This window comes from Xylocopa sonorina, chromosome 1, assembly GCF_050948175.1.
Source record: "Xylocopa sonorina isolate GNS202 chromosome 1, iyXylSono1_principal, whole genome shotgun sequence".
In the NCBI taxonomy this organism is placed as follows: Eukaryota; Metazoa; Arthropoda; class Insecta; order Hymenoptera; family Apidae; genus Xylocopa; species Xylocopa sonorina.
Genome location: NC_135193.1, coordinates 7,729,503 through 7,742,485, shown reverse-complemented (window position 1 = coordinate 7,742,485; position 12,983 = coordinate 7,729,503). Strand labels below are relative to the sequence as shown.

The window sequence follows — 12,983 nt, the reverse complement described above, 5'->3', positions numbered from 1 at the left end:
GCTCGCGCAAGTGATGTCATGCGAGAGATTACGGAATTCAAAAAAAAAAAAAAAAAGGAAATCAAGGATAACATTTTTTCCACGAAGAATCACGTTCGCATATTTTGAATAATTTATCGATCCGAGAATCTAAGTTTTCGACGCTCGAAGACTTGTGAAATTGGAATATCGAATTCAAGAATTGATCGGATTATAAATTTGAAAGTTCGAAGGATCAGAATTTCCACGTTCTTTCTTTTTTCTATTCGAGATGCAAGCATTCCCGTCGCTCCGTTGCCTCGGACACGCCCAAATCGTGTTCGAGAGCAGCTCGAAGCAAGTGAACCATAATGGCGTCTAGGACGCAGAAGGATGTCCCCGTTATCGAGCTACACAGGCCCGTACGTGTGTCCAACACAAGAGAGCGACGAACGAGGACAAGAACTCTCGCTGACCTGGTTGCCCGTGTACTTCTGACCACCCCTCGTCGGCCTCCAAAAGGTAAACGACGACGGTAGTCGCTGAAACGTCGGGCGAAGACGTGAGAAATGGCGATGCCGCCCGTTTCAGGGTGAAACGGAGATAGGAGAACCAGCTACGAAGCTTCTATCGTTAAACGAGGAGAAATGGGGACCGATTAAATTTGTATTACACCCATCTATCGGGGGAACCATTTTTCTTGATTGCGAGCAATGAGAATTGTTGGACTCTCCGAGGCTAAATGGCTGCTCCGCTGTTTGGTGAACTTTGATTAAGTTAACGGTAATTGAATTGTATAAGGGAAGGTAAATCGTGGAGAAATGGGATCAGGTTGGTTTTTCCTTTAAAGGAACGAGTTCATTCGTCAAGGGGATTTAACCATTCAGTTTCTGCCTTATTCCTTTACAGCTTCGCAGCTTTTTCTACGCTCGGAAACAGCTTTTCTCTGGATGCAGAAGGTGGCTCTCTCGCACTGTATTTTCACAGAACAGTTGGTCCTTCGATAGAAGTAATTGAAATTTCTAAACTTACGTTTGTCAAGTCTTCACTCGCCGATGCTGCTTCGAGGGAAGCGTTTCGTTACTTGATCTAGCTAACGCGACCACCGAAAACCTCGAATAACCGGAGTAATCCAAGTTAGTTTCGAACTTGGATAATCCGTTGCTTCTAAATTCTGACTATCCGCTTCTGCGAGTCACCCCCCCAATCTCTACACTATTCCCAAAGTGTATCTTGCGCCTGCCATTACTGATTAACGTTCGCGATCCAAGAAAGAGACACCCGAGCCAACCATTTCGCCTAATCCACCCTCGAACCTCGGATGACCTGAATCATTCAAACGGTACAAGTTACCAGCCAACTTAGATAATTGACACTTGTAAATTCTAGCGACCCACTTCCAGATGACCCCAATGCATTCTAGAAGCGTATCCCAGTATCCCATTGATCAGCAATTTCCAATAAATTGTTCACTTTCGAACAAAAACTCGAATCGTCTACTTCGAAATTATTCTGGCATATAAACGAGTCGAGCAAGTAGCTCCAAGTAATCCGAATTACTCCCTAACATAAACGCACGACAGTTGAGGATCCTGCTTTTCAACAACACCTTACGATTATCTATTTTAATCAATTTAATTCACCCCAAGGACGCAAATTACTCCTCGGTGAAATTCTCAAGTGCTCGAAGAGCAAACTCGAGTCTCATCGATCTTGATACGAAAACGAAAGCAAAAAAAGACGATACCAGAAACACGAAACTTGGAGCGACCAAGACCACTCGTATGCTGGTCCCATGGCGTCAGAGCACCCCATATGCTCGACAAGCGCGGGCTTTCGCGTTACACGAAACAGAGGGAAATATATATACATAGAGAGAGAGAGAGAGAGAAGAGAGTAGGTGGCCTGGTTGGGTATTGATCCGTGATGGAGGGTGGTTTAAGTCGCATGCGCATTCCCAACGACGACGGCTCCGTTCTGATCGACCCGCGGGCGGGCAACGGAACAGGGCGAGAAAGCGGGACGTCGCGTCGCGGGGCGGCAGCCAGGGGGTTGCGGGACGGTTTCTGGATCGGAATGGTACGGTACCATCGATGGTCGGGCTGGCGATTACGACCCTGGGCCGATTTAAATCATTCGCGAGCGGTTCGAGGCCTCCTGCGCCCCCGGGCGTACGAGCGGGGGACACGCGACGACGCCTGGCGCCGCGTTCCCCTATTTTCGCGGAGCGAGGGCTCGCGTGGGTAACCAGGACGCGCGAGACAAGCTTGAAACGATGCTTCGAGACAGGTTGACGACGAGTTCGTGGTATTTTGAATCTTGGCCACCTTTGGGTACCACTTTGCCCCGTCTGGTTACGTGTAAATCTTGATTAAAAGATGTTTGAGTCGAGGTCAAAGAATGATCTGTTTTCTATCTCTCGAAGAGAAAAATCGCAAGTCTCGTATCGTGTGTTAGTATAGCGATACGAATCTTGGTTACCATTAAATTTTCATTCTGTACTAGAAACGGAAATGATAGGATTATTGTAAATTTCTGTAGGATAGAGCGTAGGCGTTGGTCAAAACAAGGGTGGGTGAAGGATTTCCAGGGATTCTCAGGGATAGTGGGAGGTTCTGTTCGAGTATGCTTACGATACTCATAAAATTATAACGAACAGTCGATTACAATGTACTTGTACAATTATAAAGGTTGAACGATCGTATTTTATCTCTTCTCGAAATTCTTCTCTACATAAATTAAATGAAAAATGATCTTCCCACAATTTTCGCAAATGCTCGTAATCATTTTAACGATCAAATTCTCCTCGACTTTCCTTTGAAACGCAGCAAGGGAAATCAAAACTTTCGATTCCAGCAATGGTCGTTTTACGCGAGAACCGAAACGATATATTCCACGACCGCCACCCCTTTGGAACCGGAATGGATGTCTGAAACGTCCACCGTAACGCGTATATTACGATTGCACGGTAGCTGGCTTTATCGCGAACACGTTCTCACGCAGAAACGAGCTTTACCACTCAGAACGCGAGAGACGTTCTCGTTTATCTGTATCACAGCAAACGATCCCACGTTTCAGCTGCAACGAAATTTTTATCTACCTCCATTTACCGTATACAGAGAGCATCGCGCTTGCTCGCATATTTTAGAGCGAATCTCTGGCCTTCTAAATCATCCCCAAACGACTTCACCGTGCGACGTAAGCCCTGGAAAAAGGACTACTCAAATTCCCAAGCCACCTTGTATCAGCGTTTCATACGAAGGAACAGGATATTCCTGCTATCCGCTATCACCAGCTCCACTAACCTCTTACAATTTTACCTTTCACATATTTTTATATATAATAATTATCCATTGTCATTTGTGCTTACGTTCGATCACAGGAATATCTAAAAAAAAGGAACTATTCGCACGCCAACACCTGCTCGTTCCATCCAATTTTCTATATTACATACCACCAGGAATTCTACCTTAAAAAAGGACTAACTCAGACAATAATTACACACTCCGAAACTCGACGTAAAGCCAAACCAGCCATTTAAATTGCTAATTTCGCAATTTGCTGCCCGTCGAGCAAAGAGAGAGAGAGAGAGAGTGAGGGGTTTCGTGCACGCGCGGTTAAAATGCAAATTCCCGCGAATTCGGTATCAAAGGCGCGACGTTGTTGCGTAACGTTGCCAGTTCCGGAAAATCGTAACGATGACGCAAAGCAGCTGCACCCTTTGACCGCCACCCCTCGAGAACTCCGCCCCGCGCGGGGATGAAAGAAGCCCAGAGTCCTCGACGAGGATCGAATTGGGTTAAGCATGGCTGACTCCGTTAGAATTTCGTGCCGGGCCGCGCTGCATCCCTTGGAGCCCTTCCGGTTCTCCAACCCCTCCCCGTCGCGTTATGCAACTCGATTAAACTCGGCCCGTCGCGTCTGCCGCGAATGAAATTCTTGGCTGCGCGTCTGTGGCACGCGAGAACCGACCCTGGAGGCTTCCCACCGTTGGAATCCCGCCACCCTTACCCGTCTCCAAGGGTCGACAGCTAATTTCTATCCCCGCTTCGCTTGCAATCTCTCGTCGTGGTTTCGTTACTGTCTCTCCCTTAATTCGTTCTCGGTTCGTTTCTAGTTAGTTTCCTTCTTTTTTTGGCAGTGTTTTCTGTAATAGTCGATGTTCTAATTTGATAAGTTCATCGTGACGCAAAATGTTTATATCTTACAAGCGGCTCACCTTTCGACCTATGTTTACTAAGCCTTTTTTGTTGTTACTACAACAAAAAAAGTTGTTTACTAAGCCTTTGATGTTAACAATAGAAACTGTTGCCAACGTTTAGCAGCGATAGAAAGATTCCGTTTCAACAGAAAAGTTCAGAGAAATAGAACATCCGAGTGCAGAGGGGTAAATTTTGTAAAGATTGTTATCTCTGAGGTAGAGAATTGTTAGTCTCAACATTTGATAGGGGTTGTTTGCAACGCATGGTTGATGGCACTCGAAAGGAAGTTTCTGAAGATCGTATTTATGCAGTTATTAAATTTTCAGTGGTTGTTCCAGCTTCTTAGTTTCTGGCTCGTTCGCAAAGTTGGGACAAAAGACGGGGCAGAGACAATGACGTAAAAAGAGGCTTCAGCGCCGGAAGCCATCCTCCGATGTAAAACAAATTAAGTCTGTTACCGAGAGTTTTCTTTTGAACGAAAAACGTCCAATTAATCAGTCATTAAATTGTGTTCCCGCGGCACCCACTTTCCGGTAGATCAAACAGAATAATCCTCTTTGAGAGTATTAATTATAATTCCTTAGCTGTTCGACATTCTCATCGAAGCATTTGAATATGCAAATTTCTAAAATATTGCTAATTACATTTTTTAATTCAATGTTCGAATCTTATTCTCTAAAGCGAAGTAGTACGTGTAGCTTCCACCCTTTGTATCTGATTGCAATCTATTATATTCGCAGAGAAAAAGGAGTAATTTGCATGGAACGTAAACCAAGCAAACGTTTCGACAACAAAAAGCGTAGAAAAACCGCGATTGCTCGTTTCATCCGATCCTTGCGATCAATTACACAAAATTCTACCCGCGTTAATCACAACGTGTCCCCTCCGTTGGAGAAAAGTAATTACGATCCCCCAGGTACGCTTTCTTCCCAATAAAAGCCCTCGTATCCTCGACCTTAATTCGACCATTACGATCCAAGCGCAGTCGTTCGCCCTCCTTGTCTCCCTTCGAAAGACGTTTACGCCCATGATCCGTCTTCCTCGATGGTACCGCTCTTTTTTTAACCCCCCCCAGCAACGGGGGTGAAGAGCGAGAAGAACCGGAAGAGCCTTCCTTCTGTAACCTTTCGCAACTCGTGGGCAGAACCGCGGATGTTCGCTCGATTGCTCGCGTCTAACGCTCAGCCAGGGTTGTCTTCCGGGGTTGCTTTGGAGAACGGAACTCGCGACTTTCGTTGAGACGCAGTGGTGGTGAACATGGTGGTGAATGCGTTTTATTAAGTAGACGAGTGTGTGGTGAAATTGGTGGCATGTTTTAGTATCGATTGATATAATTGTTTGTGATCTAATTACGGATGCAGAGGCAGTCGAACGAATTTTTCTTTGAGGATTCCTCTGCTAAAATGTTGCGAAGAAGCACGAATTGGAATGATTGCTTTAGTACCATCGTCTTGTGACTGTTGCTCGCCAATTAAATATACCAAGATAGATTCTTATTAGATTGATAATTATAATATAGTAACATAAAAGTTTGTGCGATTTTTAAGGTATGCTAATTATAATACATGGCGAAATAAGTGTATTAGATATATATAGAACTTAACAAACTTTGAAATTCCGACTTCCATGCCATTGAAATAGTATTATCAGTCGACTTGCCGTTTCTCTTATCGCGATACCTTCCTGTCCGACAACCACTTCCTATCCCTGATTGCGTACATAGCAGAGTGCTCGTATACGCTCAAGAATTCCTACTAATTAACGGCTACCATGAACACGTGTTCACGTGAGCTGTGCATTTCTATGCAATACACATTACCACTGCCTCGACTCAATTAACCCATAAAAATAATTCACATTCCAACGATAAGCATCTAATATCCCATGCTACATCTCGAATGCTCTACTCTTTTTAAATCTCGATCTCTCCCTCTTAAATCGAAGAAAAATTCAATTATCAAATACCGATTACTCGATTTATGACAATTTCGCGACAATTTTAGTCCTCAAGTTTACGATGATCAAGTGATCTGTATTTAATATAAATTAATTTCTTTTCAACTGAAGAGGGAGAGTTCGAGATTTGAAAAGAATATAGAGAGCATACGATATGTAAAGTGGAATATTGTACAAATTTGTCGACAGCAATTGCATTCGATTCACACGAGACATCAAGTAACTTCGTTAACCCAAACGAAGCATTGTCTTATCAAGCAGAACTCCTGCTCCATTACCACGCTTGGACAACCCAAATCCCCAAAATCCTCGCGATCATCCAGTAGCTCTGTCTCGCGCTAATCGGACATCACGCAAGTACAACCCACGCTCAGTATTTCAACAAACAAAACCACTCGCTTGACAAAAGTCTAGAGACATCCAATAGACGCAAAACCAAGCCCACAGCGACTCGCTCAGCTGATTAACTCGAGTCGGTGGACACGCTCGTGGTAACGATTCACCAAAGCGCGCCTACATCCACCGAAAATCTTGGAACCAGAGTTCAATTCGTCAACGTTTATCCAGCGGACTTTATCACGGTCTACATATCGGATTAGCCCCTGTCGACTGGGCTGCCTATCGATCAGGATTTTCACAGATTCGACGGAGCCACGCTCCAGTTCCAGCTTTAGCTCGATCGATCCGCGCGTCCTCGAGGAACGCGATCCTCCCCTGTTCGTGATCGCGTAATCCCTCGTCCTCGTTGTCCTCGTTCCGTTTCGATGCTAGCTTCTAGGTAGGCATTCGTTTAGAGTCCAGGGGTTCTCAATGCATAAAGTAACGACGAGCTTGCGAAGAGTATCGTGCCACTGGTACAACAAGGACGCTGGATTTTGCTGTTTCAACGCTTCGCCATGAACGCGTGAAAATGATCGCTCTCAGACTTTTCGAGCGCTTCGATCGTTTGCGATTAAAAGTGGCAATTTATGAGAGGAGCCAGATTTATTGGTGGCACAGCAACAGTAACGCGAGATTCTCCAGTTTTAAGTAGAAAACTTGTGTGTGCTTGGGATTTTGAGACGTAAAAATTCAGAAGCGCCATCATCATCCCCAGTATTTTTAGACGTAGAAATTGAGAAGCGCAATTGGAATTTTCGAAAAGTCCGTGGCACTCAGACGGTTAATAACACAGGAACTCCTGTCGTATCGAGGCTCACGACTGTAACCAACAGTCGTTGGGGTGGTAGCTTTTAATCACTGCTCAGGTTCTCGTTCTGGAAAGGTCAGCTCTCTATCGTTATTTTTATTTCAGATCGAGTTCAATGTACAATACTGAAAACTCGATCTTTGACTCTACTGGCTGAAGCAATTTTATTCAACGAGTTTCTGAACCCTTCCAAGTGGTTAAATACGAGCTAACTAAATAGCTAATAACAAAACCCTTGATTCAGGGATGTGTTGGAGTGATTTTCGATTCGACTCGTCATCTTGAACGCGTAATTCTCGAATCTCCTGTAGGATGCTCAGGTTGAGTCGAGGTCTGAACGCTTTTCTGTTATTCAAATTCGAATTTTTAACAGCTTCCACTTTGGATGAATCACAGACTCTATTTTTCTTGTAATTTAAACACACCGATCGGATAGATATTGGAATCGTACATAAACGTAGAATGCAATCCGCGTGTACGTAAAATATTTATTCGTATCTGTGTGGTCGGTCAATATATTGATAGACACGGCAAATATTATTTCTGGCATAACAAGTTGCAATCTGCACGTGAAATCGATAGATCGATAAACATAGTCGGTATTATTTGCGATCTAATAAGTTATGTAACTGTTCTCCCCAAAAAATTGATCGTTTCAATTATTTTACAAGTTTAACACACGTCGCATCGTGTTTTCACCGAATCTTACGTCGATCGTTGCTAATGAAAAATGATATGAGTATAGATACACGAGATTGGACAAATTAATTTCAAACGTTCTGTTCGAAGCGAAGACCAGAGTCATTGGATCTTTCTGTCGGACCGCGAGTCATCTCGTCGAACAGACATTTTGCAATCGCCCAGCCGTGATTACGAAATCCACGGAACCTGAATATCGATCACTCGCAAACTTGATTTGGAGGGATAATAGAAATGTACGGTTGCAAAGATGGACAAACAGACACGTGTGGAAAGATATTGCATCATCGGATATATCCTCTGTGGTTGCGGACGGTTAACCACTACTGCAGACTTAGGCTCCATTTCCACCGATAAACGATTCGCTTCTCGCAACACCAGCAAACCAATACCACAAGTACGACCGTTCTCTTAGCGAATTTAATAGACTTTTGCAATGAAAATCGCGCGTATTCTGTCTCGCCTCGTTTAGTTTAATTACGTAGTGGAACTCGATTAGAATAGTCTGAAGCGAAAAATAACATCGCAAGCGATCAAATCCAAGAATTATCCAAGAATCATTTTGTTTAAGCCTTTACTCTAATATTTAAACCAGTGTTTCTCAAATGTTTATTATCGTGGGACGCTCTCTCTAATGTTTAAGTCTCAGAAGTAATTACTTGCTTTCAAGAGCGGTTTTTCGTCACATCGAACCATTACCACGTAATCATCGGTTCCTCGATGAACTCGCGCGAAATGTACGTAAACGACAGCAAAGCAACCGTGTAACGACAAGAATCGTTTGAAACTCGCTGGAATAGCTCGCGATAATTGAGTATCCGAACGTGGGCCTCGACCAGCCGGATAAAAATGTCTGGAGCGTGGCGTAATTTCGTTAGGCGCGTTCGCCAGCGTAAACGCGGCGACAATTCCGCGGCCGTTATTATCTCTCGTTGATCGTCACACGGTGTTCTCGTCATTGAGGAAGCACGATTATGCAATTTCGTTACGTACGCACCTCGCGCGGTCGCACAGACGCGCGTCCAATGGAATAGTACAGAGCTACCACTGACGTTTGTCGGTGAATCGGTGAAACGATTCAGGAAAAGCGTATTTCCGCGGCGCTTCTCGCTTTTAGGGATGCAAGGTTGCTTTTAGATCGCAAGGTTGATAACGAACGAGTAAATTTGACAAATTGTATTTAATGAAACGCAAGAATTTCTCGCGCTTTCAAGTTTTCCAAGCGTTCTCACATCGTCGCGAGCGCAAGCTTTCGAAAAATCGCGATCGAACGGGTTTCGAAAGCGCAGCGCGACGCGCGTCCAATGGAATAGTACAGAGCTACCACTGACGTTTGTCGGTGAATCGGTGAAACGATTCAGGAAAAGCGTATTTCCGCGGCGCTTCTCGCTTTTAGGGATACAAGGTTGCTTTTAGATCGCAAGGTTGATAACGAACGAGTAAATTTGACAAGTTGTATTTAATGAAACGCAAGAATTTCTCGCGCTTTCAATTTTTCCAAGCGTTTTCACATCGTCGCGAGCGCAAACTTTCGAAAAATCGCGATCGAACGGGTCTCGAAAGCGCAGCGCGACGCGCGCGACGGTTCGAAGAGCGGTTCTCTGTCCTAAAAGAGTTTTTGATTGAAAAATGACTCGTTTAAAACATAAGTCGAGCGAGCGACGCGATTGGCCGGTGTTCTCGCGGAGGTGTAGGTGGAGATTAAGAGGCGAGCTGGAATTTCTCGCGGGAATTGTTGTACGACTTCCAATTAACCAATCAGGGCCCGCGACGGTGGCGCGCTTTTACGATTCTAGAATTTCCGTTCCCCTCGCAGCGACGAATCTTTTTTACCGTAAACAAAGTTCAGACCTTTCGAATCGCGCGGCTGAGAACTGGAGGCCATCAACGAACGGTCGTTGGACACAAAGGGCATTGATTAGGCGAACTAGGACAATCGGCTTTGCGCTTGGACGTAGCAACTGTTGACACTGGCAATAAGAAGACACCGTGGACGCGACGTGCATCGACCATTTGCAAAATCGGATTCGCGAACGATCGTGACGTTAAAAGGGAAATTCGCTCCGCGGGGGTAAGCGGTATTAGTCCTCTAAAGGTCAGACACGTGGCGCGCGATTCAAGTGCCTCAAACCGTCCGATGAATCCTCGTATTAAACGCTGACCGCAATTCCAGATATTTCACGCGATACGTAGAATCGTAAGAACCGAAAACAGGAAAAAAGAAGCATAAAAAGAAGCAGAGGATAATTTAAAAAAATAATTATCACATTCAGAGTCAGAGTCAGAGTTGTATAAGTATCGTTAAGGCTTGCGAGACGCGCGAGATGTTCTTTTTATTGGAAGATGTACGAGCGCGCGGAGCCCTACGCTCGGATTTATGGGAAATGGAAGGAGCGGAAGTGGAATAAGCCATTGAAATATCGGTCATACGGCGAGCCGGGAGGGCATGACACAGCGCTCGGCTATCCGAGGCAATTTATTTCGACGGAACGAGAGCTGCCGTCGACACACACCGCTCGTTAAAATCGTTTACGAACGGCCGCGTACCTTTGTGTCTGTATCATTTGGATCAATAGAGAGAGGCTGAGCATTCGTCGCCCGCGCTGAACCACGTCCGCTCCACCTTCGATGCCATTTTCAACGTTTCCACGTTTCATTCATTTCACATTCATTTTTGCCCTTTATTTATGATGATCTTTATCAGTGGCGATCGACCGTTTCTGTTCAAATTCCGTTCGATTACTCGGAGAAATTCATTTCCAAGTACTCGAATAGTGTTCTTCGTGAGTTTGATTCGTTAGAATTCGGAGGAATCGACACGGAGAAGTATAATTATTTTACTGTGAAACATTTTCTCATTCTCCGTGGTCTGGAGATCAAGCCAGATGTTTCGATAACTAATTAAATAGTTAAACATTATCTTTCCTCGACGTCTTATGGGGCTTAACGCTCGATCGTGGAACCTTCAACGATGAAATCGCCAAGCTGCAAAAAGTTGAAGTATGAATAATAATTTTACGATGAAATGATTACATCTTTAATTAATATTTCTTTACTGTATCGAAACTGATTAGATAACATTTCTCCTTATCAGTCCACGTGCATGCGTGGAAAGTCGTTCGTTTATTTAAAGAGAGTAAATTTGGCTACAATCGAACCAGACACTATTTTATTAATATTATGTAATTAATTCTGTCTTCTATGTATAAACACAAAGTTTGGACTGAACTGAAACCTTCGATCTCGCTGATTACAAAATTTTTACTCACCTGGATGAAAAAGTTCGCTAAACGAGGAGACAGAAGCTTTTGGAAGTTTCACTTTGACCGTAGCAGCTTGGAAAACTTGTTCGCGGAGGAAGCTCCATGATCTGAATCAAAATATCTTGATTAGTGCATTGAAAGATACATACTGCGCAAACTTTGCTATCTAATTTTCAACAAAAAAATCCTATTAAAAAAGAAGGGATTATTAAAAGATATATCTTCTAATATTATTGAAAATTCTCTTTCTAATATCGCAGAAACGAAATAAAAATCGAGGAAAAAGGAAGAAGATAGCGAAACAATTAAGTCCATCCGACGCGACGTTCGTGCCGACTTGACGTCGTCCGTTCGACATTGAGAACCACTGGCCAGGCGTTAATCTGTTTCACTTACTTCCGCGACACGTACGGGATTGCAATCACCGTTCCGAGTCGACGAGAGGTCGAGACAATTTACTGCACTGCGGCTAAGCAAAATCTTCTGCAACGAGTGACAATTATCGCATCGCTCGTGGCACACACGCACACGTTCGCGAACCCGATCGATACGCGGCGCGACAGATCAAAAGCATCGAAATCCAAAAGAACGACACCTTCGTGGAAAGCTTGAACGGAACTGTTAGGGTCCTCGTACTTTCAATAATACTTCTCATTCAATTTCTAAACACACGCAACGTACGTAGAAGAGTTTTCGCACAAAGTCTCCTCAGGGTGCGTCGATAGCTGCGTAAGCTGTTTGCGAGCGCAGACATGACTAATCCGACTAGAATCGATGAATCAAGTTTCCAAGTATCATTTTGCGCGAGAGAGGGGTGCGACCCTTCGCGAATTCGTAATTTGTCATCGACTTTCTAAGGGTTCAGCCTTGGGAACAACCCCTACGGAGGAACGTTTCGAGATTTCATCGGTGCTCGCATTACTACGTCGTTCGTATGCATTCGGAGTGTCGAGAAAATTAGATTACTTGTTCGTGGCAACGCGGAGATACTCCTCTGGAGCCACTCCGTGAATATTCTGTTCCTTCTACGATTCTCACGCCTAAATGAAACCCCATTCTTCGCGATTTAAATAGCTGCGAGTGGCTGTTTAAGTTTATTCACGCGATTCGAATAGATTGAAATGGAAATTTTATTTATTATTATTAGAGCCAGAGATTTTAACCACTGGCTATCATTCCCAGCGCGTGTTCTTATTCGTTGACATCGAAATCACCGTATTTGCAGCATTGAAACGAATATCTGGCCCGCGTATAGGCACTGCGGAACCGCAACAACCCCTATTTCCACTTGATATCTTCGATAACATTTAATAGAATGAGTCTCTTTTTCTTCGATTCTTTCTTTATTCTTGTACAATATATAATCCTTATATTAAGCATTAAATTATATGCTGCAGTTTAAATAGACAACTACAACACATAAGGAGTTAAAACAGAATCACCGTACAAGTTCGATTCAATGTCGCCCTCGAGTTTCGTAAAACTCGCAGTTGGTAACAAAGAAAGCAGCGTCCTTCGAACAGAAGCACACAACGAGCCGTCAGAATTAATTTGGTAGTCGATTAACGAACGATTTCCATCGACGCGCCTCTGTCGAACTGGTACCGGAAGCGGGCGTTATCCAAACCGTAACGTTTCGGATTCAAACGCGCGTTTGATTCGAGTGTTTTTCGAAAGCCAAACAATTCTGCATCGTTGTATTTTCATGTCCAATCT

General features: G+C 44.0%; 1 protein-coding gene across 8 annotated transcripts in view; it reads left to right on the top strand.

The window, feature by feature from the left end:
- Atpalpha (sodium/potassium-transporting ATPase subunit alpha) overlaps nucleotides 1-12,983 on the top strand; it is a 108,954-nt gene that overhangs the window by 78,407 nt on the left and 17,564 nt on the right. The gene's annotated exons all lie outside the window — the stretch shown is intronic.